This window comes from Chlorocebus sabaeus, chromosome 20 (genome assembly GCF_047675955.1).
Source record: "Chlorocebus sabaeus isolate Y175 chromosome 20, mChlSab1.0.hap1, whole genome shotgun sequence".
In the NCBI taxonomy this organism is placed as follows: Eukaryota; Metazoa; Chordata; class Mammalia; order Primates; family Cercopithecidae; genus Chlorocebus; species Chlorocebus sabaeus.
In genome coordinates, this window is record NC_132923.1 from 49,987,547 (window position 1) to 50,014,512 (window position 26,966).

General features: G+C 36.7%; 1 protein-coding gene across 4 annotated transcripts in view; it reads right to left on the minus strand.

The window, feature by feature from the left end:
* The window catches only part of HS2ST1 (heparan sulfate 2-O-sulfotransferase 1), a 200,421-nt gene that overhangs the window by 130,309 nt on the left and 43,146 nt on the right, over window positions 1–26,966 (minus strand). Inside the window, exon 2 of one of the 4 annotated variants that reach the window (XM_038002518.2) lies at window positions 19,678–19,743. The exons of the other annotated variants lie outside the window; for them this stretch is intronic. The gene's annotated coding sequence lies outside the window, so the exon portion shown is untranslated. The remainder of the gene's footprint in view (window positions 1–19,677; window positions 19,744–26,966) is intronic. 4 annotated transcript variants of the gene reach the window in all.

Consider the following 26,966-nt stretch of genomic DNA (forward strand, 5'->3'; position numbering starts at 1 on the left):
TTTAGGTGATTTTATAAAAGAAGAATAATTTGTGTTTTTTCAAAAAACAAAAACACAGGTGTCAATTCCTACCTTCTAGTTGAACAGAAATTGTTGGTTTCTTTGGCTGATTGCTGTAGATTAAAATTTTAAGCACCATGAATTAAAGTACAGTAAGGGGGAACAAGCCTGTAGTAAAATATGATAAAAGGCTTAGAAGTTTTGGTCTTTGAAAATTTTTTCTTACAGATAAAATCTCTAAACTAATGAGAGTAAGATTGCCATTTATGCTCCTGCCAGGTATTTTTCAAGCAAACAACATAGGTTGTTGTTATTTTTTGAGGAAATTTAACCTGAAATGCATTCCAAAAATCAATTTTAAATGTATATCAAGATTGAAATCGGGATTATTCTGTTAGAAATGTACATACTCTTTTTTTTTTTTTTTTTTTTTTTTTTGGAGACAGAGTCTGGCTGTCTCCCAGGCTGGAGTGCAGTGGCGCAATCTCAGCTCACTGCAAGCTCCACCTTCCGGGTTCACATCATTCTCCTGCCTCAGCCTCCTGAGTAGCTGGGACTACAGGTGCCCACCACCATGCCCGGATACTTTTTTGTATTTTTAGTAGAGACGTGGTTTCACCGTGTTAGCTAGGATGGGTCTTGATCTCCTGACCTCATGATCTGCCTGCCTCAGCCTCCCAAAGTGCTGGGATTACAGGCGTGAGTTACCGCACCCAGCCAAAGCAGAATAACTGGATATAAACATTTAGGGTACTATGGGAGTCTGATAAATCTTTTTAATTTCCTATAAATGCTAACAGGATACTTTTTAATGAATAATTATTCTATCCAATTAGACTCAACTCCTATCTGTAAGAAATGGCATAACTTTTTCTTTTTTTTCTTTTTTTTTTTTTTGAGACACAGATTTCTTCTTGTTACCCAGGTTGGAGTGCAGTGGTGTGATCTGGACTCACTGCAATCTCTGCCTCTCGGGATCAAGTGATTCTCCCGCCTCAGCCTCCCTAGTAGCTGGGATTGCAGGTGCACGCCACCACACCCAGCTAATTTTTTATTTTAGTAGAGATGGCGTTTCACTGTGTTGGCCAAACTGGTCTCGAACTCCTGACCTCAGGTGATCTGCCCACCTCTGGCCTCCCAAAGTGCTGGGATTACAGGCACGAACCACCGCATTCAACATTACATTTCTTTTAAACATTTAACTCACAAGAAGCTACTTAAATCCCGTAAGAAAACACAATTAAGCTCAGCATATCTTAAACAATATCTAATTTTCCTTCCTTTTATTGAATTCTTATATATCCAGACCTTAATTAGTCAGCTGACCTCCATTTTCTCTCACTCTGATGCAGGGATTGCTTCTTCAGAAAAGCTTCCTCCTGGAAAGTGTTGAGGAAACCAAACGAATTCCAAGCTAGTTATCTTGTAAACTGGGCAGGTTAGATTACTATGTAGCTAGTAGTTCTGAATAGGACATCAGAATCCTATGAAAACATCCATTTCTAGGGCTTATTAGAAATTACCTTCAGGCTGTCTCTTAATAACTGCTTTTTACCTCAAATATACATATTAATTTGTGACTCTGGAAAAATTAACTGACTCTCCTGGGCTTCAATTTTCTCATCTATACTACCTACTTTTTACAAGGTTAGAAATACTACATGCTAATGCCTCATGCAATGTGTGATAAATATCAGGCATCTAATAAACGGTTATTACTCAGTTGAATTTTTTTTTTTTTTTTTTTGGAGACAGAGCCTTGCTGTGTCGTCCAGGCTAGAATACAATGGTACAATCTCAGCTCACTGCAACATTTGCCTCCTGGATTCAAGCGATTGTCCTGCCTCAGCATCCCACGTAGCTGGGATTAGAGGTGCCCGCTACCGTGCCCAGCTAATTTTTGTATTTTTAGTAGAGTCAGGGGTTCACCATCTTGGCCAGGCTGGTCTCGAACTCCTGACCTTGTGATCCACCCGCTTCGGCCTCCCAAAGGGTGGGGATTACAGGTGTGAGCCACCGTGCCATGCCTGGCCAAATTTTTTTTTTTTTTTTTTTTTTTTTTTTTTTTTTTTTTTTTTTTTTTTTTTTTTTTAAGAAGAACCCTGTCCCCTCTCCAGAGCTCCTCCTTGAAGCATTATTCTATTACTAGGCAATATACCATATTGCTGTGCTAAGATGTACTCTTCTAATCAGATTTTAACATCAATTCACAATAACAGTTATTCAAAATTAAGTACTATTTTAATATGATTTGGCTTTGTGTCCTCACCCAAATCTCATCTCAAATTGTAATCCCCATGTGCTGAGGGAGGGGCCTGTAATCGCGTGTCGAGGGAGGGAGGTGACTGGATCATAAGGGTGGTTTCTCCCATAGTGTTCTCATGATAGCGAGTGAGTTCTCGCAAGATCTGATAGTTAAAAAGTGGCAGTTCCTCTGTGCTCTCTCTCCTTCCACCATGTAAGACATGCCTTGTTTCCCCTTCACCTTCTGGCATGATTTTAATTTTCCTGAGATCTCCCCCGCCATGTGGAGAGAGAACTGTGAGATAATTAATCCTCTTTCCTTTATTAATTACCCAGTCTCAGGTATTCTTTACAGCAGTGTAAAAACAGACTAATACAGAAAATTGTTACCAGGAGTAGGGCACTGCTATAAAGATCATGTGAAAGTGAAATAATTTTCGCTTCCTGAAAATGTGGAAGTCATGTTGGAACTGGGTAACAGACAGAGACTGGGACAGTTCGGAGGGCTCAGGAAAAGACAGGAAGAGGGAAAGTTTGGAACCTCGTAGAGACTTGTTGAATGGCGTTGACCAAAAGGCTGATAGTGATTTGGAAAATGAAGTCCAGGCTGAGGTGGTCTCAGATGGAGACAAATAATTTATTGAATATTGGAGCAAAGATCCCTCTTGCTATGCTTTAGCAAAGAGACTGGCGGCATTTTCCTCTGCCCTAGAGATCTGTAGAACTTTGAACTTCAAAAGAGATGATTTAGGTTATCTGGCAGAATAAATTTCTAAGCAGCAAAGCATTCAAGAGGTAACATGGCTTTTTCTGAAAGCGTTCAGTCATATGTGTTCACAAAGAAACTGAAATTGGAACTTATGTTTAAAAGGGAAGCAGAATATAAAGGTTTGGAAAATCTGTAGCCTGACCATATGGTAGAAAAGAAAAAGTCATTTTCTGGGGAGGAATTCAAGCCAGCTGCAGAAATGTGCGTAACAAGGAGCCAAATTTAATAGCCAAGACAATGGGGAAAATGTCTCTGGAGCCCGTCAGAGATCTTCATAGGCCCAGAGCCCTAAGAAGGAACAATGGTATCGGGCCTCTGCTGCTCTGTGCAGCCCCAGGAGAGCACCCTGCATTCCAGCTGCTCCAGCTCCAGCTGTGGCTAAAAGGGGCCAAGGTACAGCTTAGGCCATTGCTTCAGAGGGTGCATGTCCCCAAGCACTGGCAGCTTCCATGTGGTGCTGGGCCTGTGGGTACACAGAAGACAACAGCTGAGGTTTGGGAACCTCTGCCTAGATTTCAGAGCTTGTATGGAAACACTTGGATGGTCAAGCAGAAGTGTGCTGCAGGGGCAGAGCCCTCATGGAGAACCTCTGCTAGGACAGTGTGGAAAGGAAATGTGGGGTTGGAGCCTCCACAGGGAGTCCCCACTGGGGCACTGCCTAGTTGAGCTATGAGAAGAGGGCCACCATCCTCCAGACCGCAGAAAGGTAGGTCCACCAACAGCTTGCACTGGGTACCTGGAAACACTGCAGGCACTCAGTGCCAGCCCAGGAAAGCAGTCACAAGGGCTATACCCTGCAGTCACAAGGGCAGAATGCCCAAGGCCGTGGGAGCCTATCCCTTACATCGGTGTGCCCTGGAGGCGAAACACGGAGTCAAAGGGATTTTGGAGCTTTAAGATTTAATGACTGCCCAGCCGGGTTTCTGACTTGCATGGGGCCTATGGCCCCTTTGTTTTGGTCAATTTCTCCAAATTGCAATGGGAACATTTTACCCAATGCCTGTACCCCCACTGTATCTTGGAAGTAACTAGCTTGTTTGTCATTTTATAAGATCACAGGTGGAAGGGACTTGTCTCAGATGAGACTTTGGACTTGGACTTTTGGGTTAATGTTAGAATGAGTTAAGACTTAGGGGGACTGTTGAGAAGGTATGATTGTGTTTTGAAATATGAGAAGGACAGGAGATTTGGGAGGGGCCTGGGGTGGAATGATATGGTTTGGCTTTGTATCTCAACCCAAATCTCATCTCAAATTGTAATTACCATGTGTCAAGGGAGGGACCCGTAATCCCCACAGGTTGAGGAAGCAAGGGAGGTGACTGGATCACAGGAGTGGGTTCCCCCATACTGTTCTCATGATAGTGAGTTCTCACATGATCTGATGGTTAAAAAGTGGTAGTTCCCCACCCCTCTCCTGCTGCCTTGTAAGACCATGCCTTGCTTCCACTTTGCCTTCCACCATGATTCTAACTTTCCTGAGGCCTCCCTAACCATGCAGAACTGTGAGTCAGTTAAACCTCTTTCCTTTATACATTATCCAGTCTCAGGTATTTTTTATAGCAGTGTGAAAACAGACTAATACATATTTTATATACTCATATATTACACACTTTTTAGCCAGAAAGAACTAACTATAGTGAATTTTCCACTATTTCTTTTCTTTTTTACAAAAATGACAATTTTGTTAACAAATACTGAGCAATTTTTAAAATCATACTTTCCATTTTGTCCATGATATCCTAATAGTATTGCAAACTGACCAAAAATAAGAACTACCTTCCTAGAGCTAAAATTTACATTCAATCATAAAAAGCCTTGGATTTACTTGGTATAAATCACAATAAGCCCTGGACTTACTTGGCATAATTAAGGTAAAACGTTCAATAATACTTAGCACTTTTCGGTCACCACTGGCAACAGGAAAGTCAAATTAAACATCATCCCTAAATTACTTATTTATTTTTTATGTAATTATTTGCAATTTCTAAATTAACAATATATGCACGCCAAAGAAATGTTAAGAAAAAAAAAAAATCAATGAATTAGATCATCCTAGAACCATTGCTAGCATTTTCTTGACATTGTTTCCGTTCACAAGCATTTTTTAAAATGAGGTTATAGTTGGTATATATACAGTTTTGCAATATATATTATTTATTTAATATTACTATTTTCACTGAATATTGTATACATTGTCTTTGAAGGCACAATGTCAGATACATTTCATGACAGTTATATTTTAATTTTGTATTCATTAATTTATCATACGTCTCTCTCACTACAATGCAAGTTCCCTCAAAGCAGGGGCCATGATTCTCATTTATCACTGTATACTCAATGCTTAGCACATTGCCCGACATAGAGTGAGCAGGCATTCAATACACAATTTTTGAATGAATGAATGAACTTATTTAGCAATTCTCTTGTTAGAGATAATTCTTCCTTAATGCAACAAATACATTTTTTCTCACCATACCTTATCTAAGTAATTTGTCTTTTATATTGAGCAAGATTTTCCAAAGAAGAAATAGTATATCCAGTGAAGACAGGGTAATCTTAAGCAGAAGTAAAAACAAATAAGAATATACTTCATGCCCTTTAGGGTGGCTACTAAAAAAAGAAAGAAAATAACAAGTGTTAGTTAGCAAGGATGTGAATTAACTGGAATCCTTGTGCATTACTGGTGGAAATGTAAAACTATGCAGCTGCCATGGAAAATGGTATGATGATTCCTTAAAAAGAGAAAGATAGAATTACCATATGACTGAGCAATTCCACTTCTGGGTCTACAGTCAGAAGAAGTAAAGGCAGGCACTCAAACAGATATTTGTACACCCAGGTTCATGGCAGCGCTAGTCACAAAAAGCCAAAGGGTAGAAGCAATCCAAGTGTCCATGAAGGGATGAATGGATTAACAAAATGTGTATACATTCAGTGTAATAGTACTCAGCCTTAAAAATGAAATTCCACACATGCTATATAACATGAATAAACATTGAAGACATTATGTTAAGTGAAAAAGGACACAACAATATGAATACAAAATCCAGTGCTAATATGACTCTATTTACATGAGGTACCTGGAATAGTCAAATTCACAGAGAGAGAGAGAGAGAGAGAGAGAGAGAGAGAGAGAGAACAGTGGTTACCCAGGGGCTGGGGGAAGGAGAAAATGGCAAGTTACTGTTTAACGGGTATAGAGTTTGAGTTTGACATGATGATAAAGTTCTGTAAATAGACAGTGATAATGGTTGCACAACTCTATGAACATAATGCTAGTGAACAAAATACACTAAAAAATTGTTTCAAATGACAAGTTTTATGTATATTTTATTACAATGAAAAATAATTGAAAAGTAAATAAGAATAAAGATTCGCAGCTGGGGACAGTGGTTCACGCCTATAATCCTAGCATTTTAGGGGGCCGAGGCAGGCAGGTTGCTTAAACTCAAGAGTTCGAGACCAGCCTGGGCAACATGGCAAAACCCCATCTCTACAAAAAAATTAACCAGGTGTGGTGGCACGTGCCTGTAATCCCAGCTACTTGGGGTGCCAAGGTGGGAGGATCGCTTGGGTCCAGGTAGAGGCTGCAGTAAGCCAAGATCACGCCACTGCACTCCAGCCTGGGTGACAAAGTGAGGGCCTGTCTCAAAAAAAAATTAAAAAAAAAAAGGTTCCCAAGTAAAAATCCTTAGGAATCAGGAATCAGTATTTTTCAAATAAAATACTTCTCCTTTTAGACAAAAGGGACTGAGATACAGTACTGCATCTATTTTACCATTATCAATATATTATATTCTTAATTTTTAAAATTCCATTTCTATTATTATATATATGTAATTATTCAGTTGGAATGTAATTATGAACTACATATTCTCAATGTTCAGATCTTCTGCAACATGCCAAATTATACAACCACAAACTTACTACATGCTCAACCACAGTATCATCTGATAATTTAGATGTTAGTCTATTCAAATACAGAGAGTCTACTTTGTGGCCATATATGGATATGAGGATTCAAGAAAAGGACTACTAAGGATTTCAAAATTGGTATTCCAGACTTATTAAATAGAAAACTGCCCCTTTAAAAATTTCTCATGAGTATTCCCTTTTTGAGTAAAACTTGCCTAGCACAAATATATCTGAATTTGTCTCTGAGACGTTGCCCAATATTTAAGTGATTAAAACATGCATGATACATGATATTCTTAAAATTCACTTAAAACTTACAAATATTTAGGGTTTGCTAAGATTTTTATCAGATTTTATATGTGTACAGTTATGCGTCTCCTAATGACAGACAGATGTTCTGAAAACCACCTTTATTCAGTGATTTCATCATTGTGCGAACATTAGAGTGCACTTACACAAATCTATTAATAGATGCTATAGCCTACTGCTTACAGGCTACAAACCTATACAGCATGTTACTGTACTAAATTTAGGCAATTGTAACACAAGGGTATTTGTGTATCTAGGCATAGAAAAGATCATGTGTTGCACTACAAGTTATGACAGGTATGATGTCATTAGGAGACAGGAATTTTTTAGCTCAACTATAATTTTATGGGACCACCACTGTATATGCAGTCGTTTGTTGATTAAAACATCCTTATGTGGGCCGGGCGCGGTGGCTCAAGCCTGTAATCCCAGCACTTTGGGAGGCCGAGGCGGGCGGATCACAAGGTCAGGAGATCGAGACCATCCTGGCTAACACGGTGAAACCCCGTCTCTACTAAAAATACAAAAAACCTAACCGGGCGAGGTGGCGGGCGCCTGTAGTCACAGCTATTCGGGAGGCTGAGGCAGGAGAATGGCGTAAACCCAGGAGGCGGAGCTTGCAGTTAGCCGAGATCGCGCCACTGCACTCCAGCCTGGGGGACAGAGCAAGACTCCGTCTCAAAAAAAAAAAAAAAAAAAAAAAAAAAAAAAAAAAAACATCCTTATGTGGTACACGACTGTATTGAAACCACAAAATCAATGACCCAAACTTTCCTTCAGTTACTTTTTAACTTCTCATGTTCTCTGTATCTTTATATTTCTGCATCTCTGAAAAACAAAGTGTTACCTTCAGCTAATGTACTCATTTCTCTCAAGTAATTAGCCATAAAAGCATTACCAAATAATAGAACAGAAAGAAGACCTGATAAATTTGACACTGCCTCGATTTCTCTTGGGCTTGAGGTTAAAAGGCCTTTCCTATTTGAAAAGCTGCTTAGGTATTAAGTGAGTATCTTTATTTTAAGCACAAGACTTGATATTTTATTAGATGGTCTTCCATATGCTCAGATGACCAGGAATCATAATTCTGTCTCAGTAAATGTCACAACAGTCACATTACTTTAGGATACGACATTACAAATATGTAGTATGCCTTAAGGCTGCCAAGACAATATAATACAAAATATCTCAAGTTAATCAAAGACATATCAGCCTTACAATATACAACTACTGGTGCAAATCTTCTCACTCCTTTGTGTGTGCCTCTGAAAGTCAAATTCTTTTATTTGGGAGGTCTTTGTTGGCAAATGACAGTTTGCCACTTGCCAATCACCCTCAATTTGTGTGCCTTTGACTACTAGTGTATACACTGTCTGATGATATAAACAAAGAAAAAGATTAAGCTTTAGTATGGGGTTAATATCCATCATGTAGGTAATTATTAGCCTGACAAGAATTGCACTAATATTCTTCCTTTTAAGAAATTTAATGTAATAAAAGTAAAGTTAATATGAAACACGAAATCATTTATACCAAACCAGATTATGATGCCATGGTTTTTCTTTTCTTTTCTTTTGAGACAAAGTTTCTCTCTGTTGCCCAGGCTGGAACACAGTGGTGTGATCATAGCTCATGTATCCTTGAAAACCCAGGCTCAAAGATCCTCCCACCTCAGCCTCTCAAGTAGCTAGGACTACAATGCACATTTTTGATTTCTGGTAGAGACAGAGTCTCACTATGCTGCCCAGGCTGGACTGGAACTTCTGGCCTCAAGGGGTCCTCTGGCCTTGGCCTCCCGTAGTGCTGGTATTACAAGTATGAGCCACCACACCCAGCCCAGTGCCATGGTTTTCAAGAGAATAAGTAAAAAAAAAAAGGGCAGCAGAAGACACTGGGCATGTTTTTTTTAAAATAAAAATATACAATTTTATAAAGAAAAGATGGATTTACAAAGTGTTTCATGCTATAGAAATAATAGACTCATTCAAAGAAATTCCTTTTCATAGCATTTAATTTGAATATGTTATTCACTGAATTTGTCAAAAGTAGTGTTAAATTAAGCTCATATTTTTTTCTTAAAAATGTTTTAGCTTTATCTTGCCAGTTTTTAATTGAGAAAAAAATCAATTCTAATTATACCTAACCAAAGCCATGGTTTCTGACAGCTTTAGTCTTTCTAACTTATATCCCATTAGGAAGCATTCAGCATTGTCCTAATACAAACTTTCCAACAGAACAGTTCATCCTCCTTACTCCTGGGAATAAGCAGCCGGTAGATCACTTCAATGGCAGATAAAAAGATGAAATAGCAAGTTACTTTGCCATGGCAACAACTTTAAAAATTCTAAACAGATCACTTTCTCCTATTTAAATATAAATGTGGTCTAAAGCAGCTGCTACAATGACTGACAAGTTCTCAATCAAAATCTATTACCATGAGGGTTTCTAACTCAGAATGTGTAACATCTGCCACTGAATAGAAACAGAAACTTTAAATCTATTATTCCAAACTATGTTTCTGCTATAGATACGTAAATTGTAGTAATTCAGTCTAATCATAATAATGCATTTAATAAACGTGCACTTTGGTTTTATTCTAGATAATTAGGACAAAAAATACCAAAGATACATTTGCCATGGCACTTTAAATTTGGATTTGTAAAGCTGAACCTCATGAGAACTATTCAAATCCTCCAAAGTACTTGGCCAAAATTTACAGCCTGTAGAAATAGCCAGTAGAAAGGTGGTGATTTTTAGTTATTAGCCCCTATACTTCACCCTTAAAATAGGTTCTCACAGTTGTATAACCAGATAACAAAATTTATAAACTTTTCCAATTGATAATGATTTTAAATATATATAAAGATTTACTAAATGCCATCAGTTACATTTAAAAGAATACCATAGTATTTGGTACAAGGTATAAGGCAAATAATGCCTTAAGCTGTAAAAATTACCTCAGATTTAAATTGAACACACATTTAGAATTTATCCAACAGTTTAATGCCATCTTGATATCAACAAAATTTTATTAACTACATTAACTATGTGAGTCAAAAGCCCTGCCCTTCCCTTTAAGCAGTCTCATTTACTAGGCTTATCTACAGATTCAGAATTTCTATTGACATATATTACTATCTACATAGCTATATGTCATCATTTCAGCTTTCTCCCCTCAGCCTTTGGTCTTTCTAAGGAAGAGCTACCGAATAATTTTATCTCAATCAGAGAAAAGAAAGATTAAGGTGCCTTTTTTATGCAGCAATTAGCATTTTGAGCACTATAAATTACAACAGTACTTCTTCCTTTGCCTACCACCAAAATCGGAAAAGCTTAAAAAAAAAAAAGAAAAGAAAAAGCTATAATTTTAAAACACTCATCTCTTTTCCATAGAAAATGACTTAGATCACATGGAAAGTAACATGATTTTAAAATATACATATAAAACTTTTCTCTCTACCAAAGTCCTTGAGTACTTTGGAAGAGAATAAATTAAATGTAAGGTTCATACAGATACACAAGGGTATGCCAACCGAACAGATCTTAAAAACTACAGATTACCAAATAATAACTTTCAGGAGCTCACCAGAATCCAGCCAGTTCTGTGGTTACAAAGGGAAGAATAAAATTCTGTACTCAAAAGGAGTCCCAAGAAGTTGACTTCCGTCAATTTGAATCTCTAGATAATCAAACTCCCTAGATAATCAATTTAAAAGATTCTAAAGAGACCAAAAGAGATCAGAAAGATCCTGAGTTTTGAATCTACTTAAGAAGAAAAGAATAACTTGAGAGTTTCAGACTTAAAGACATGCCAAAATGCGATGACTACTAAAGGAAAACATTGTTTAAACACCAGTGGGCCTTAATGTGTGGGTTTTCCACACCAAGCAATTCTCCAGTTCTCTGCAGTCACCGAGTGCCCTACAATTTAACTCAATTCTGCTCAGAGTTAGTGCAGAACCCACAGCTTAAAGGTTCAGTCCCACAAGACTGCTCCCACTTCAGATGCCAATTCCAAGCAGGGGTCCTCAGGTTATCCACAAACTTCTGTCTGGCTTGGTTATAAATCAGAGGTTTCCATGACATCCTCCATTAGGTTTGATAATTTACTATGACAACTCACAAAACTCAGGAAAGCACTTTAGTTACATTTACCAGTTTATTATAATGAATGCAACTCAGAAAACAGCCAAATGGAAGAGATGTGTAAGGCAAGGTAGAGACAGTGCATAGAACTTCCATGGCCTCTCTGGACTCGCCACACTCCCAGCATTTCAGTGCAACCTAGAAGCTCTCCAAATCCCACAGTTTAATAATTTTTAGCATTCATCATGTAAGTATAATTGATTATTAATTCAATCTCCAGTCCCTCTCCCCTTTCCAGAAGACGGCAGTGGGGCTGAATTTCCAAGGTTCTAGTTATAGTATGGACTTTCTGGTGACCAGCCCCCATTCTGAAGCTATGCAGGAGCCCAAGTGTCACACCATTAGAACAAAAGACTCTACTATCACCCCCCAAATTTAAAGGGATTTAGGAGTTCTGAGACAGGAACCAGGGTCAATGACCAAATATTAAAATAGAATATAGGACAGTACTCCTACAACTCAGAAAATTATAAGGGCTTTCATGTTCTCTGTGTCAGGAACTGGGGGTAGGATCAAAAATATATTTCTTAATGTGTCACAACTATAGACTTAAACTCTTAAATTGCTCTGCAAATGCTAAATTGTCACAAGACTCCTCTGGATAAGGGAGAGCTAGATGACTGATTTCTAAAACCTTAAGACTTATGAATTCTACATATCATATTTTATACCATTAAATGGAAAACTGGGTTCAAGGAGAACCAGCGTGGTTTTCAAATCAATTTTACTAAAATATAAATTGCCTACAATAAAATATACTCATTTCAAAAGTACATTATAAAGTTTTGGAAAAAAAATTAAGATAGAAGATATTTCCTTCATCCCAAAAGCTCCTCAGCTCCCTTTGGGTCAACTTCCCACTCTTAGCCCAAGGCAACCAACAATGTACTGGCATTGCAGTCTAGTTCTGCCTTTTCTAGAATTTCATATTTATCCCTTACTAATAATAATTCTGTGAGGTAATTTGAGGCCCAACAAAGGTAAACAACTTGCACAACTTCACAGGACTCCAAGATTAGAATTTAGGGTTTGATATCCGATCTGTCTAATGCCAAGTCTTACTATTAGGTGATACTACAAGATTTGGATCTTGTTCATTTTTGCATCCCTAGCATTTTTCGTTTTTGCACACTTGACTGTTGAATAAAATGAATTTAAGGAAACTGATCTAAACTTGATCAAAAAAAAAAAAAGGAAGATTCATTTTGAATGATAAATCCATAGGTCTTGGTAATTAGATTTTAAAAAAAAACAAAGACCATAAATTTACACAAATTAAAAAAATTTTTAAGAACAAAGAAAGATCCTTAGATTTTATCTGCCTAGTCTCAAAGTGTCTCCCAAGAAATTTATTAACTGCAAAGGGAAAGACAGCTTTACAATGGAGAAACCCAGCAGAAACCCTCTGTTATAACAAGTGATCAAGGTCGGTATCACCAGTAAAGAAGATGTACATCATGAACCAATCGCATAATAAAAGACATATTGTTTCTGTGATATTGTTGTCAAATATGCATAACTCTGTCCCAATCATGAGAGTACACCGTACAAACTCAAAGTGTAGTCATAAAAGACAAAAAGTCTGCAGAACTATCACAGACTGCAGAATAAAGACAACTAAATCTAATGCACAATCCTGGATTATAAGCTGATCAGAAAAAAAGCATTAGAGGAAAAACACATGGAATTCAAATAAGGCCTGCAGTTAACAATATGTATGTCAACCTGCCAGTTTTAATAACTGTCCCATGGTTATGCAAAACGTTAACATTAGATGAAACTGTGTAAGGAACACAGTAGTCCCAGCACCCTATCCCCAAGGGATGTGCCCCAAGACCCCCAGTGGATGCCTGAAACTGCAAAAAATATTGAACACTACGTATGTACTAAGTTTTATCCTATACATACCTATGATTAAGTTTAATTTACAAATTAGGCACAATAAGAGATTAACAGCAACAATAATAAAATAGCCAGGTGTGGTGGTTCATAGCTGTAATCCCAACTACTTGGGGGGGCTGAGGCAGGAGGATGGCTTGAGCCCTGGAGTTCAAGGCTACAGCGAGCTATGATTACATCACTGCACTCCAGCCTAGGCAACAGAATGAGGCCTCCATCTCTTAAAAAAAATAGTAATTATTAAATAGATTATAATAACATTGTAATACAAGTCATGTGAATGCTCTCTCTCTCCCCCTCTCAAAGTATTTTATTATACTGTACTCATCAATTTTCAGACCAAGGTTGTCCTTGGCTAACTGAAACTAGAGAAAGTGAAACCTAGGATGAAGGGGGTATAATGTAAATGCAAAAAGTTTTCTAAAAGGGGTCCTTAAAAATTTTTCTGAAACACTAACAACTCATAACCTTGCAATTGCAATAATGAATGCACTTAAACCAATCTTATGATGAAACTCTATGGTTAATTGTTGTAAAATTTAAATCATGCCAACATTTACTGAACATCTTCTCTATGTAAATCAGTATAGAATGTGGTGACATAGTGATTCATTTAATAAACAAACTATGACAAATACAAAAAGTTGAAGGTTAAGCTCTTGAAAGAGCTAGTTCAAAACACAAAGCCAGTAATTCTGAAAGTGATAGTTTTCATATCTTCTGAGATCAGAGTCTTTTGCATTTTTTTCTTTCAAGAATGAAGACCTCAACCTCCGTCAGAATATTAATAAGCATTAACATTATAACCTCTTGTTGCACAAAATTCCTACAAATTCTTGACCAAAAACATGATGCAACAAAATAAAATTTTCAAGTCCTAACCAAACATGCAGTATATATGATAGATATACATTACAATGGACTCTGTTTTGTTCAGAACAAAACTTTCTGCTGTGAAATGCTCATTTCCCTACTCTAAGATTGGAATTGTAAAGACGCTATCATTTTTATTCAAATTCCACATCCGTTAGATATAAGACTAGACATCTAACCATCCGACTGAGTTCATAATAAAACCCCACCCTAGGTCCAATTTATATATTGGTTAGGGTTTTTTGGATTAAAACAAATTTAAGAAATTAAAAATAAGAGTAAGAGGGAGGTGGTCCGTTTTATTGTAAAGACTAGAAGGATGCTGGCTGGGGTAGCTCAGAGAACTGAAGAAAGAACTAAACCATCAAGGGTTTTTGTTTGTTTGTTTGTTTTTATGTAATGGCCGGAATCAGAGAAGTTCTATAGGCCTTAACAGCAAAAATTTATAGACCTTCCCTCTTGGATGACACTATTTCCATGTCTAGCCAATTTAATTTCTCTGAGCAGAAACTTTACCTGAATTTTCCATCATTGTATCTTTAGCAGTCAAACATATAACAGGCCTTCAATAAATACTTGCTGACTGAATGAGCTAATAAAATTAGTCAATAAAGTAATTCCTAAGTAAGAAAATCAAATTGGTCTAGCTTATTTCAGGTATCTATCCCTAGGTAATCAACTGATCTGGCATCAGCAGAAGACATTTTGGGGTCTTTTCCGTAAATGAGAAACTTGTCAATCGTGCTAACTGGCATCTATTACATATACAAATATTAAAATATTTGACCTGTAAGTTATTCTGTCATATCAAATAAAGGAGTTTTCATGTACATTTTAAGTCCTCTAGATTTGCATTTCTGTACCACCCTTAATTTATTTCTGTAAATTTTTTCTCATAAATAAAGGCCATGTGTGAACCAAAATAATTTTAAATGTGGACATTCACTCATGCCATCATCGGAAAAATTAAATAAAAATTACAGGCCAGTCACAGTGGCTCATGCTTGTAATCCCAGCACTTTGGGAGGTCAAGGAGGGCGGATCACTTGAGGTCACGTGTTCGAGACCAGCCTGGCCAACATGGTGAAACTCCGTCTCAAAAGAAAAATTAGCCAGGCATGGTGGTGAACGCCTGTAATCCCAGCAACTCAGGAGGCTGAGGCACAATTGCTTGAACCTGGGAGGCAGAGGTTCTAGTGATCTGAGATCACGCCACTGCACTCCAGCCTGGGCAACAGAGCAAGACTCCATCTCAAAAAAAAAAAAATTATAAATTAAAATTATGCTTAAAATCTTTTAATTTATATTTCATTAAGCAGATTTTGATTCAGTTTTTTAATTCACAACTAACCTATACCTCTTGTGGATTCTTCCCAGCACTGATAGCTTACAGAGGAAACTATTTTAATCATGTTTATTTGCATTAATACATTTTTACTTGTAAAATGTGCACTGTTAGGATGAATAACCAAAACAAAAAATACAATCATTCTGTTATAAAATGTTAAAGTTGTCTCTTTAACTAAATACTCATTTTTTTTCTTTGAGACGGAGTTTCACTCTTGTCGCCCAGGCTGGAATGCAATGGCACGATCTTGGCTCACACTGCAATCTCCACTTCCCAGGTTCAAGCGATTCTCCTGCCTCAGCCTCCCAAGTAGCTGGGATTACAGGCATGTGCCACTATGCCTGGCTAATTTTGTATATTTAGTAGAGACAAGGTTTCTCCATGTTGGTCAGGCTGGTCTTGAACTCCCGACCTCAGGTGACCACCCGCCTCAACCTCCCAAAGTGCTGGGATTACAGGCGTGAGCCACCGCACCCGGCCCCAACTAAATACTTTTAATTAAAAATATTTTATACAACTCAGTCATGTCAGTAAACAAGTTACAGCTAAAGTAAAAAGCCAACTCCAAATTGTTTTGATAAATTTGTAAAATTAACTCTTCTACTTCATATGATCATAATTCTAAATTTCAGTAACATTTATACAAGTAACTATGTGTTTATGTGTTTTAACGTGTAACATTATAAAAGTCTAGCTCTTAGAAAACCATTGGATCATTCCAACCTTCAGGCTGAAAGGAATTACATGAAATTAGCTGAGAAGGAATGACTCATGCTGCAATTCCACACGGGCGCGTGCACACAGACACACACGCACACACTTGTTTATAAAGCTACTTCCGTAAGTCAGAAGTGGAGAAAAAGGCTCAATAAACAAGTTAAAAATGTGTGCTTCAGAAAGAAAAGGCATAGAAAGAAAATGTATCCTAAAATCCAAATTGAGGTTTCAGAAGAACCCTAACCAGGGACTTGTAACAGTTTAGAACTAAGAAGTAAAATTTTAAACCTGAAAGGCAATTTTAAACCTGAAAGATTAATGTAACTTTAAGAACAGGCTTTTAAGTGAAAACCTCTGTAGGTAAAGTATTAAGATAAAGTATTAAGTATACTTAGTACATACTTTGACATGCATATATGTCAAGAAATCATATACTTGTAGCAACCTTACATGGAATTGGTACAAAGAATAACTTGATGAAAATATTTTTATTCAATTTGTTCAGCAAAGAAAAAAAAATCCGTTTTCTACACTACTCAGCTGAATGGTACTAATGATTCATCTTATGTCTCCACACAAATAAGAGAGAATAAAATTAGTTTACAACATTCATTTTTAACAGAGTTAAATTCCCCAAAAGATGATTTCTTGGCATCTTAAATCTAGCAGCATGAAGTTTTTTTTTTTTTTTAAACAAATGATTAAAGTAAAGACGTTTAAACAGTCTACAATAATAGAGAAAGTTGGAGGAACTACTCATAAGGACTAGAGGCTGGGTGTGCTGGCTCAAGCCTGTAATCCACTACTTAAGAAGGCAGAGGTAGGAGGAATGCTTGAGGCCAGGAGTCCCGAGACCAGCCTGGGCAATATAGTGAGACCTCATTTCCACAAAAAATTTAAAAAAAAAAAACAAAACAGCTGGGCCTGGTGGCATATACCTGTAGTCCCAGCTACTCAGGAGGCTGAGGAGGGAGGATCACTTGAGCCTGGAGGGTTCAAGTGTGCCACTGCATCTGAGCCTGGAGGGTTCAACTGTGCCACTGCACTCTAGCCTGGGTGACAGAGACCTAGCTCAAAAAAAAAAAAAGGACTGGAGAAACAAGTAATCCAAAGATGACCTAAGCCAAAACCACACAAAACTCATTACCTTTTTGCCAAGACTTCAAAAACTCTGTTACCAAATACATATATTATGTATGCTTTGGATATCGTGCAAAGCCTACATCTAAATAAATCCCACATCAAAAGAAATATAGTGCAAATCAGCAAAACAAATAATCATCAGAACGTATAGACAACCCACAGAATGGGAGAAAATAATAGCAAACTATGCATCTGACAAAGTACTAGTATCCACAATCTCCAAGGAACTCAAACAAATCAGTAAGAAAAAAACAAATAATCCCATCAATAAGTGGGCAAATGACATTTTTCAAAAGAAGATATACAAACGGCCAAAAAACATATGAAACAGTGCTCAACATCACTAACCATCAGGGAAATACACATTAACACCACAATGAGATATCACCTTATTCCTGAAATAATGGCCATTAAGAAGTCACAAAACAATACATGTTGGCATGGATGTGGTGAAAACGGAAACTTACACACTGCTGGTGGGGATGTTAATTAGTGCAGCCTCTATGGAAAACAGTATGGAGATTCCTTAAAGAACTAAAAGTAGGTCTACCATTCAATCCAGCAATCCCACTACGGGATATCTACCTAAAGGAAAAGAAGTCGTTACATAAAAAAGGCGCATGCACATAAATGTTTGTTGCAGCACAATTCACAACTGCAAAGGTATGGAACCAACCTAAGTGCCCAATGACCAATGAATGGATAAACAAAATGTGGTATATATACACCATGGAATACTACTCAGTCATAAAATGGAACAGAATAATGTCTTCTGCAGCAACTTGGATAGAACTGGAAGCCATTATTCTAAGTGAAGTAACTCAGGAATGGAAAACCAAATACCCTATGTTCTCACTTATAAGTAGGAACTACACTATGAGTATGCAAAACCAATTAGGGTGATGTAATGGACTTTGGAGACTCAGTAGGGGGAGAAGGAGAGGGGAGTGCGGAATAAAAGACTACATATTGGGTACAATGTACACTACTTTGGTGAGAGGTAAACTAAAATCTCAGAATTCACCACGATATAATTCATCCACATAATCAAAAATCACCTGCACCCCAAAAGCTCTTGAAATTTTAAAAAATAAGAAATATAGTACAAATGGTTACATAATAAAGAGCTAGTTAATATGCCACATTTAAAAACTAAAGATCCTAATACTCCTTCAAAGACTAAATAAACTGGGCACAGTGGCTCAGGCCTGTAATCCCAGCACTTTGGGAGGCCAAGGTGGGCGGATCACCTGAGGTCAGGAGTTTGAGACCAGCCTGACCAACATGGAAAAACTCGATCTCTACTAAAAATGCAAAATTGGCCAGGCATGGTGGCGCATGCCTGTAATCCCAGCTACTCGGGAGGATGAGGCAGGAGAATCGCTTAAACCTGGGAGGCAGAGGTTGTGGTAAGCTGAGATCACACCATTGCACTCCAGCCTGGACAACAAGAGCGAAATTCCGTCTCAAAAAAAAAAGAAATGCACTCTATTAAACTAAAGTTTAGTAAGAGAGATTTGTATCACGGGTCAAAATGTTAAAAACAAGTAGCTGCAACAGTATTCTTAACAAAATAATTAACAAAAAGCATTATTAAAAAAGTGATAAATTGGGCATGATAGCATGTGCCCGTAATCTACCAGCTACTCAAGAGGCTTCAGTGGTAGGATCATTTGAGCCCAAGCGTTCAAGATCAACCTGGGCAAAATAGTAAGACCTCTACCTCAAACAAACAAAACAAAACAAAAAAAAAGCAACCAAAACAGGATGATGATTACAAATTGTATCTACTAACAAACTGTATTCAACAAGTTCATATTAAAGATTTATTTCCCATCAGGTTTCTAATCCAACTAAGAAATAATATCATATGAATGCTTTACAAGTTTCAGAAAGTAACAAAGTAAAACTTAGAACATTCCATAAAATTAGAGACTCCCATTTAAGAGCAACGCCCCTTAACCCTAACTGTTATAAATATTGTTCAGAATTCTGGTGGCTATCACTGGAGTAGGAAAAGTACCAAAGAGGAGATAGGAGGAAAGGTAGAAACACAGAAGAGAGGAAAGAGAAGCATATTGTAGTATTTACAGGGTATATCAAATAGGAGTCCAATTAAGAAAACAGAAACCTCTCCGTATATTTCAGAGAAGACATAGCTACTAATACAGGAAATTTTCCAGCACACATTTGGACCATGGAAGGAGGAGCTCTCTGATAACAGCTAAAGTCACAAAGGACAAGAAGTCACTACAAGAGAAACAGCCTTTACCAGAGATGGCAACCAAAAAATACCCTGGCTTCTCCCTCCTACCTGTCCTCCAATCTTCCACTAGTATCTGTCAATGGCCAAACTCATGCTGAAGCCTGTGACTCAGTCCTTAAAACAGAGAAAGAGGAAATGAAAATTGAGAATTAGAAAACCAAACAGGCAAATGATAACACAAAGTATGTTCCCAAAATCTCTTCTGGTATTAGTACATACTACAAAGATCTTAGATCCTATTGCTTATTCATATCATTCCTTGTATAAACTATTTTTCTGATAGGGTAGAAACACTCCTGTATTTCTAACTTTAATGCTATTTTTTTAAAATCCATTATGATATCTAAAAATGTGAGGACTATATCTAAGTAGCTCAAGCCCTTCATGATTCCAAGGGTCATTTATCCTAGTGGTTAGATCTTAATCACTGGCTAGAGATTTTAATCACCTAAAAAAATACCAGCCTCCCACCTCTATCCCAAGACCAATTAAATCAGAACCTCCAAAAGTGGGCCACACACTGGCAGTTTTCTTAAAACTCCCCAGAGTGATTCTAATATGCAGCCAGTGTTGAGAACAACTGGTTTATCCAAAATACTGCTGGAATTTAAAAGGATTAAAAACTAAAATTTGCTCCATAACACCCTAAGGTCTCAGCCAGAAGAGGGCAGCAACCAACTATTCTGGAAGGTCACGAAAAAAAAAAATAAGGGGCCCTAGTACCTTAGTCCCTTAGGAGCTGTGCAGAGCAGGGAAAAGCCCACCAAGATTCAAGTATTCTGGGATAAATGCCATGCCTCAAGTGGGAACTAATGAATGAACAGTAAAGAACCAAGCAGAGATAAGCCCCCAGACAGGGTAAGCTGAAGGAACAAGAGAGCCAGTAGATGGTCAGAAAAGTACCAGGCATAAAATGCCACTCAATTGTGCTCATTTTCCAGTTATCCTGATTTACTTAGCTAATTACTTTGTCTTACTGTATTACTGAAAGATGCATAAAATCCTTTTTGAAACAGGGCTAAAATTAAGGGGATCAATTAAAGTATGACCCAGACACACCTAATCTTGGCTAACAAATCATTCAGTCATTTACACACATCATCAGTAATACTACAAATGTATAATGTTTAAAGAAGATCTACTATGAGTAAACGAGTGCAAATCTACCATGACTACTAGAAACATAGCTTTAAGCACATGGGACATCATCAGTCTTCACATATGAAGACAGTATATCTACTATTACTAATATTATTGCTGCTAACCACGAAACAATAAAAACAAATAAACTGAACTCTGTAACCTTTAAGAACTCAGACTGGCACTGAATCACCTGTCACTTATTCATGATAAATAAATATACGTGTGTGTAGAAAGAAAACAATTACTAAAGAATATGCTTAAAAATATTTAGCTTTAAGATTTAATAAACAATTTTTCTGTACCTTCTGACAGAAAAATATGAAAAAAATATTCAAACTTTCTCAGGACTTTTTGTTTTAAGCTACTAATAGAGAATTAGCCCCCTGCTTTTAGTTTATCCAAAAATAAATACAGCAATACCACCTCTTTCTATACTACCACCTTTTTCTAGGGGTTGAGGACTGGAGAAGAATCACTACCTTGGAAGAGAAGAAATCAATTATCAATTGAAGAAATCAATTATTTTCACTTATGGAACTTACTGACTTTATTATGACTTCATATCTTTTAGAGGATGCTTGGGAAAAAAATAAAACTATGTTCCAATTCAAAAATTTCTCTGCAACTATCTATAATCTATATTTACTTTGAACAAAAAAATCTTATTGTACAGTCTGTCTTTTCAGTGATCATTAGGAATCTCATAGCTGTAGTTTTGTTATTTTGTAATTCACCTGTAAATCGCAGCTGTCCAGCTGAACACAGCATCCAGACAAGCCAAGTATCTTACCCAATCATCTGTGTCTAAACTTCATATTTTATAATTATCTGTGTTATCTCAATTTGTATTACCTTAAAACTACTTCAAGGGGGAGCCTCAATTCTACAATGATGCTCTAAAATGTGCAATGTTAGATGAATGTTTTTGTAATTCCACAACAAAATTCCATATATACCCTTGAGGGTAAGGATCATGCTTAATTCATCTTTGTGTTTCTCAATATTTAGCAAAATGCCACTATTGGTAATGCATATGGTCCCAACAAGATCTTTTTCCTTCTTAATTTTTTCACAATATTTATCTTACATACATTGTAATACATAAAACTAGATGTACAGAACATTTATGACAGCATTACTTATAATACTTAAAATATGAAAATAACCCAGATGTCCATTGGTGCTAAGTGGGTGAATAGTTACATACATATAATGAAATATTAATCACAAAAAAATAAAAACTCATATATACTATAACTTGGATGAATCTTGAAACCATTATGTTAAATGAAGGAAGCCACACAGAAAAGGTCACATATTGTATGATTCCTTTTATATGATACATTCAGGACAGGCACATCCATATAGAGAAAAAGCAGATTAAAAGTTATGATCTTTCATAGGTAGGGATAGGGGGTTGATTAGGGGTAGGGGGAGGTTAGGGAATGATTACCTAATGGGATATAGGGTGTTTCTGGAGTGTGATGAAAAAATTTTGAAACTAGAAAGAGCTATTGGTTGCACATTATGAATACACTAAATACCACTGAAAAGTACATTTGACAATGATTATTTGACTGTGATGTGATTTTTCACCTCAATTAAAAAAACGTATTTGAAGAAAAATATGTATAATTTAAAGACTTAGAAAATGAGTACTTAAATAACACACCATCATGATGATAGGAAATAAAACTCTTCTACCACCCTCAGAAATCTCTCAAGTGTTCCTTCTTGATGCTCCCTTCCAGAGATAAAAACTGTCCTTCCAGTAATCATTTCTTAGCTTTTCTTGTTTTATCGAATAAACAATATATTCTTATTCAAACAATATTCTTTAAACAATATAGTAAAATTTCATCATGGTGTATGTTTTCCCTTGCTTTCTTGTACTCACCACTGTATTTGTAATATTCATCACATCTGTAGTTCATTTTATTGCTTGTACAGTTCAAGGATTTTTTTTTTTTAATGGGCAGAGTCTTACTCTGTTCACCTAGGCTGGGGTGCAGTGGCATGGTCACAGCTCACTGTAACTTCAATCTCCAAGGAGATTTATTATTATTATTATTATTAATAGAATCTGTGCCTGTCTTTTCATGGCCTAATAGCTCATTTCTTTTTATGGCTAGATAATATTGCATTGTATGGAGGTACCACAGTTTGTTTATCCATTAACGTACTGAAGGACATGTTGCTTGCTTCCAAGTTTGGGCAATTACAAACAAAGTTGCTGCAAACATGTATGGGCATTCTGAAGGTTATTATTTTGCATTCCCACCAGCAATGAATGAGAATTCCCATTACTCCACATATGCACCAGCATGTGGTATTGTCAGTGTTTGGAATTTTCATCATTCTAATAGGTATATAGTATCTCACTGTGGTTTAAATTTGCATGTTCTCTAATGATATGGGGTAAACATCTTTTGAAATGCTTGTTTGCCATCTGTATATCTTCTTCAAGGAGGTTCAGATGTTTCTGTCCATTTAATTGTGCTGTTCATTTATTACTGTGTTATAAGGGTTCTTTGAATATTTTTGGATGCCAGTTCTTTTTCAAGTATGTATTTTCCAAAGATTTTCTCCCAGCCTGTGGCTTATCTCTTTATTCCCTAAACAGTATCTTTCACAAAACATACATATTTTATTTTAATGAAGTCCGACTTATATAACATCTTTCTTTCATGGAGTATGCTTTTGGTGTTTTGTCTAAAAAGTTATCACCAAACCTAAGGTCACCAGATTTTCTACTTTATTATCTTCTAGGAGTTTTATATTTTTGTGCTCAACATTAAGGGCTACAATTCACTCTGAGGTAGTTTTTGTGAAAGGTATAAAGTCTGTGTCTAGATTCTTTTTCTTTTGGTGGGGGGAGGGGAATGAGATATCCTGTTATTCCAGTGCTAATTGTGGAAAAAATTAACGTTTTTCCTTGAGTTGTCTCTGCTCCTTTGTCAAGGATCAATTGACTATATTCGTGTAGGTCTATCTATGCACTATTTTGCTTCAATGATCTATTTATTCTTTCAACAATACCACGATGTCTTGATTACTGTGGCTTCATAAGTCTTTAAGTACAGTAGTGTCAGTCTGACTTTGTTCTCCTACAATAGTGTGTTGCCTAGTCTAGGTCTCTGACCAATATAAACTTTGGAATAACTTTATTGATAGCCACAAAATAACCTGCTAGGATTCTGAATGAAATTACACTGAATCTATAGATCATGTTGGGAAGAACTTGACATCTTAACAATACTGAGTCTGCCTAAGCATGAACATGGAATATCTGTTTAACTAGAGCTTCGATTTTTTTTATTTTTGTCATTTTCCTCATATAGATCTTGTACATATGTTGCAAGATTTATACCTAAGGATTTAAATTTTTTGTGCTAATATAAATGGTATTGCAACACTGCTATAGTCTTTTAATTATATATTTTTTGGAGACAAAGTCTTGCTCTGTCGCCCAGGCTGGAGAGCAATGTCGTGATCTCAGCTCTCTGCAACCTCTGCCTCCCAGGTTCAAGCAATTCTCCTGCCTCAGCCTCTCGAGTAGCTGGGACTACAGGCATGTGCCACCATGCCCAGTTAATTTTTGCATTTTTAGTAGAGACGAGGTTTCACCGTGTTAGCCAGGCTGGTCTCAAACTCCTGACCTCAGGCAATCCACCCACCTCGGCCTCCCAAAATACTGGGATTACAGGCGTGAGCCACTGTGCCCGACCTGCTATAATCACTTATTAGTTCCAGAGCACTTGTGATTTGTTGGGACTTTCTACATATACAACATGTTATTTCTGAATTAAGTTTTATTTCTTCCTTCTCTATCTGGATACTTTTTTTCTTTTCCTGTCTTATTGCATTAACTAGGACTTCTAGGATGATGCTGAAGAGTAGTGACAGGGGACAACTTTGCCTTTTCCCAATTATAACAGAAAAGGATCTATGTTCTCATTATTAAATATGATGTTAGCTGTAAGTTTTTTGTAGATTTTGTCAAGTTGAGGAATTTTCCCTCATTCCTAGTTTCCTGAGAGATTTTGATCAAGAATGGATGATGGATTTTATCAAATGCTTTTTCTGCGTCTACTGATATGATCACATGATTTTTCTTATTTAGAATGTGGATGTGATCGATTACATGAACTGATTTCCACATGTTGAACCAGGTTTGCATACTTGGAATAAATCCCACTTAGTTATAGTATGTAATTCTTTTTATACATTTTTGGATTTGATTTGCTAATATTCGGTTGAGGATTTTTACATTTATATTAACAAAAGATTTTGGTCTGTAGTTTAGTCTTCCTTTCTTGTCTTCTGTATTAAGTACTCTTTGGTATTAGAGTAATGCTGAGTTAAGAAGTATTCCCTCTGTTTCTATTTTCTGGAAGAGACTGTAGAGAACTGGTATAATTTCTTCCTTAAATGTGTAGTAGAATCATGAAGATTTTAAAAAATAAAACATTTAGCTTTTAAAGTAGAAATACAGATAATAATATGCATAATGTTAATTACAAATACTATAGTTGACCCTTGAACAACATGGGTTTGAACTGCACAGGTCCACTTACACAAGAATTTTCTTCCACTTTTGCCACTCCTGAGACAGCAAAACCAACTCCTCCTCTTCCTCCTCAACCTATTCAATGTGAGCACAGCAAGGATGAAGACCTTTACGATGATTCACTCCCATTTCGTAAACAGGAAATACTTTTTCTTTTCCTTGTGATTTTCTTAATAACCTTTTCTCTAGCTACTTTACTGTAACAATACAGTATAGAATACATATAACATACATACAAAATATGTGTTAACTGGCTGTTAATGTTATCAGTGAGCCTTTCAGTCAACAGTAGGCTATCAGTAGTTAAGTTTTTTAGATAGTCAAAAGTTATATGTGGATTTCCAACTGTGCAGCACGGGCAATGATGCCCCAATCCTCTCATTGTTGAAGGGTCAACTGTAGCTACCTATATATAAAACCTTTAGCCAGGCACGATGGCTCACACCTGTAATCCCAGGACTTTGGGAGGCCGGGACAAGTGGATCACCAAGGTCAGGAGTTCGAAAACAGCCTGGCCAACATGGTGAAACCCCGACTTTACTAAAAATACAATAATCAGCTGGACGTAGTGGCGCATGCCTGTAATCCCAGCTACTCAGGAGGCTGAGGCATGAGAATCGTTGAACCCAGGAGGCAGAGTTTGCAGTGAGCTGAGATCACGCCATTGCACTCCAGCCTGGGTGACTAGAGTGAAACCCTGTCTCAAAAACAACAACAACAACAACAAAAAAAGAACCTTTAATATCTTCCAGGTAATGATTTCAATACTTTAAAAATTATACCTGTATACTATCCACAACAAAACATTATGTTTTTAACTCCCTTATTAGTACATTATTACAGTTTTGTTTTGTTTTGTTTTGTTTTAAGTGAGCTCAAATGAAGTAACTTACCATGTAGCTACAAATAAATAGAAGATCTGGTCTGTCAATCCAAGTATATTTAACTGCAGCAGTTTTATTTCCTCTAGATTTTATTAAAACAAGCACAAACTGGGGATTAGGAAGTAAAAAGAGAAGTAAAATAAAAGAGCAGAAACCTTAGCAATTCAGTCTTAGGAGAGAGCTGACATATCACACGTTGCAATTGTGTTTATTCTACACATTTTGAGAAGCACAGCAAAGTGGTTAAGCATAAGACTGCTGGAGTTTAAATCTGGTTTCTATCGCTTGCTAAACATATGATGGGCCATTTGTCCTACGAGAGTCATGTTTCATCCTCTGTAAAATGGGATGATTAACATTACTTACCCATGTAAGAATTAAGTTGTCAAATTAAATAATTCACGTAAAGAATTTAAATCCAGAAATTGTTTTCAATAATTTATTCTTGCTCTTTAAAATGACAAAATTTATTCAAGAAACTTAAGACTATAAATGTCTAGAAACTTGTTCATTACCTAAAAATTCACTTGACAACTTGGAGCCCACAGCTCACTTGCTAATTGTGATTAATATAACCCTCTTCATAATAGAAGGTACAAAATGTGACAGGTCTTTTCACAGCATTACCATCTGGAATTTCAAACCACTAAATTGTGAATGATTTCAATGTTATATAATGTATTTTTACTGTCCAAAGATTCAGGGGTGAGGAAAGAAGGTCTGTTTTGCAATTACTGAAT